The 4,124-nt window shown below is 38.4% G+C and overlaps 1 pseudogene; it reads right to left on the reverse strand.

The window, feature by feature from the left end:
* Positions 1–3,491: 3,491 nt before the first annotated feature.
* LOC113834691 lies at positions 3,492–3,643 on the reverse strand (annotated as a pseudogene).
* Between the last annotated feature and the right edge of the window lie 481 nt (positions 3,644–4,124).

Raw genomic sequence — 4,124 nt, forward strand, 5'->3', positions numbered from 1 at the left:
AAATATCATCTACCATTTTTGGAACTAGCATTTGTTATTTTTCAGTAGCCTCTTTCTCATCCTTTGCTCTTACAGTTTTCCACAATAGCTTTGCATTTTATTGAATAGCTTTTCAGCTGCGATTGATATGCCTTGGATTGTTGATATAATAAAATATGTTGATAAAGTCCCTGATTCTGAAGTCCTTGTGTTACTGGAATGCATTTCATTTGCCATATCATATAATTTAAAAAATGGATATCTGGGCTCAGACATCTAATAGTTTATTTGAAATACTTGCTTTTATATCTGTAATTGGAGTCCATCTAATTTTCTCTTATGTGCTATCTTCGTGATACATTAGGCAGTGAATTAAAGTCATATCATCTTTTCCTGTGGACTGGAATTATTTAAATAACATAAGAATTACATGATGTTTGATTTAGATTAAATGCAGCAGTAAAACCATCTGAGTTTGCCACCCTATTTGGATATGGTTATTGGACTATTCAGAATATTCTTTTATTTTGGGTCAAATTGGGTATTTTGTGTTTTGATAACAAACTAACCATTCTCAAAGACTTTAAACATTTACTATCATTGGTTTGAGTGAGATGTCTTAAATATACATCCTTAAGCTTTTCTCCATTTGAAGATCATAATTTATTATTATTAGCATCTAGTTGCCTTCTCTCTGTGTATCTCTGTCTCTCTATATTTCTCTCTCTGTCACACACACACACACACACACACACACACACACACACACAGAGAGAGAGAGAGAGAGAGAGAGAGAGAGAGAGAGAGAAAGTTTTACTAGTTCTTGTTCATTTAGAAGACAATGCTATTTCAAGTCATGAACAAAATTTGTATTTTGCCTCATAGTACATGGACTATAAAAAAACATTGCAGAAAAAAATGAAGTGTCTGTGTCTTAAAGATAAACTCTAATTTTTATCTCATGTAAGAGATAGCCCAAAATGTGCAGTGCAAAACTGTCCTGTCACCCTACTGGCATAATCAGTAATGCAGACTTGGTCTTCACCCTGGTCCCAAATGCTACCTCCCCTCCTTGTGATCCTTGTTCTTCAAGTGACTGCTGGAGCTCTGGCTCATATTCAACAACATATGGAAGAATGGAGAGCTAGAAGGATTATGTCATCAAAAGTTCAGCTCCTTTTGTTTTCTTTCTCACAACTTCCAGACCACACTTTTATTTATAACACCTTGGCATCATGTCAGAGTGTAAAGCAAGGGAGATTGAGGCTGGAGAGATGGCTCAGAGATTAAGAGCACTTACCTGTCTTTCAGAGAACCCAGAGTTGGTTCCCAGCAACCACAGGGAAGCTCACAACTATGTACAACTCCATTCTGGGGAATCTATCACTTCCTCTTCTGCCTCTTCAGGCACCATATGCATGTGATACACAGACAATGTTCATACACATAAAATAAAAAATAAATATCTTTTACAGCAAAAGACATTTAAAATATACTTATTTAACTTTCCATACAGGGGGCTTTTCTGGTGGCATGTGCCTATTATCTGCTGGAAAGGCTGAGTAGAAGGAGCCAGGCAAATATCAAGGCATACAAGGCTGGCCTAATAGAAAGAGCCTGTCTTTAAAACATAAGAACAAAACACAGAACCAGAATTACTTGCTATGGATTCATGAATTCTATCAGATATTTTTGGTTTTGTGCCCACTCCAAACTTTCATGCTTTGGCTTTCATCTGAATAAATTGTTCTTCCTGACTTCTGTTAGCCTTTTATTTTCTTTTCTTTTAAGTTGTGCTTCATGGTGAATGTTGAGCTGGAACCTCTCATACACTAAAAACAAGCTATACCACTGAGGTACCTGAGTTACTTTAATCATTGTATTTCAAGTCCTTGAAGGCAAATAATTAGTTTATTTTTGTCCTTAGAAAACTACTTTAGGGCTGGGGAGATGGCTCAGTAGATGAAGCACTTGCCACACAAACATAGATACTGAAGTTCAGATCCCCAGCAACCATGTAAAACCCACACAGACAAAGCAGACAAGCATTTCTTAAGGCTAGCTCTTGGGAAGCAAAGACAGAGAGGTCTAGCTGGATACCTAGGCTAGCCAGGATTGCTGAGCTCTGCGTTCATCTACAGATCCTGGCTGAGCCCTGGGTTCATCTACAGAACCTGCCTCAATATAAATAAAGAGAAGAGGGTAAAGAAAAGTATTTGATGTCAACTTCAGGCCTATACACACACACACACACACACACACACACACACACACACACACACACACACACACACACACGTACATACATACACACATGTGCATACACACACAAACCTACATAACACATACATACAAACCATACATATACAGTCACAAAAAAAGTAAACTACAATTAAACTTTAAGAATCTAAATTTGAAATCCTGTGTTTTACAGGCTCATTTGTTAGACACCAGCCCTCTGCCTGTGGGACAAGTGTTTATAGGGCTGCCCGGAGGTGGTTGAAACTAAGAGCATTGGATTTTAGGGTTTATGATCTTTGAACATATATTCCCTGAGTGTGGTAGTCATCTGACATATTAAATACCTCCTCTCAAGTACATAGCCCTTCTTTCTCATAATTCATTTAACCAATTGCCTTTTTGCCAGACATTTAGTGGTCTCCAATTCCTCAAGATTGTAAGTAATGCTGTATCTGCCTTCCTTATGATATATCTTTGTCCATCTGTGTAATTATTTCTGTAGATCAGTTTCTGGAAGCAGAATTGCTATGTCAAAGGGTATGAGCATGTAAAATCTGATGCCTTTCCCAAATGCACTTACTAGTTTACTTTTTTCTATTTTCTGGGAAAATATATAATGTCTATCTTTCTTGTGCTTTGGGTGATTAGGTCACTGTTTTGACATGAACAGACTTGAAATCCAGTCCTTGGGCCTCTGCTTCATAGCTACCATTGTGTGAAGCCAAGGATGGAGATTCTAGGACCTTGATCATTACCAGGTCCTAGCCCACTACCCCTGATCTCTAAAACAAACCAGGGGCCAGACATTAGAGGAGAACAACATTTTATTCAAGTCAGAATTCAGGAAATTGGGTGAAGGCTCTCCGTCTCAAAAAAAAAAAAAAAAAAAAAAAAAAAACAAAACTCCATTTCCAAAGAAAATGGTCCCAGGGCCTTGAGAGGGTGAGGGTGGGAGATAGCTGAGCTTGGCAGTGATTTCCCCCAACATGTTCTTAGATTGGCAAAACAGAGGCATGTTCATCTTTTGAAAATCATTTTGGCCTCCCACCTGTGTCACTGTTAATACACTAATTTTGCAAGTAAAGACCTACAAAAAGGCTAAAAAGGGGGGATGTCACAGTGTCCCTTCTTAATATTTAAAATACTGCATAAAATAATAGCTACAGGGTTAGACAAAAGGGAGGAAGGTAGGGTTGCTAGACTCTGCTGGAACCCTTCGTGTATGGCCAGTCCTCCTAGTAAAACATGGCTTTTTTATATAAATTCTTATTTAGGGGAGAGCAGAAACAGTCCCCCACTTCCACAAATGATGTAGTTGAGTTTCCCACATTTGGGGAAATCACAAAGGGTTAGCATATCTGGATCAGCTTTCCTTTGGAAAAACCACCACTTTCATAGTCATATCTCCCCTGCCAAGTATTATAAATTCATTTTCATTCTCTTTTCCTTAAGTTATTTCTAATCTGTTCTCTTAGATGACTACTGTCCAAAAGAATGATATCTAAGTCACGTCTCTGGGCCTGGATAAAGAGATGACATTCTGAACTGACAAAAGTTCATAAGATTACTATCTAGGCCAGGCTTTCAGGTAAGGAACAAAGCCTTACCATTGTCCTCTCCCTCAGGAGTTAATCTAAATAGATCTGTCAATCACCTGAACAAGAAAACGCCCCTTAGGAAATCTGCCTGTTCTAGTAACTTTAGAAATAGTACAATGCCTCCAAAAACATGTAGGCTAACACACTGGTCTTTCTGGCCATTGTCCATACTCACCTGTTGAGAGTTGTGTCTCTTGGGAATGGTCCCTTTGGTCATGGTACACTCTCATCCCTTGAAGGAGCTCCACTTTATAGTGTAAAAAGCCCTTCCTGTCTTCTATTACACAGGACACTCTGCATATAGTC

The sequence above is a fragment of the Cricetulus griseus genome, chromosome 3 (assembly GCF_003668045.3).
Source record: "Cricetulus griseus strain 17A/GY chromosome 3, alternate assembly CriGri-PICRH-1.0, whole genome shotgun sequence".
NCBI classification, from domain to species: Eukaryota; Metazoa; Chordata; class Mammalia; order Rodentia; family Cricetidae; genus Cricetulus; species Cricetulus griseus.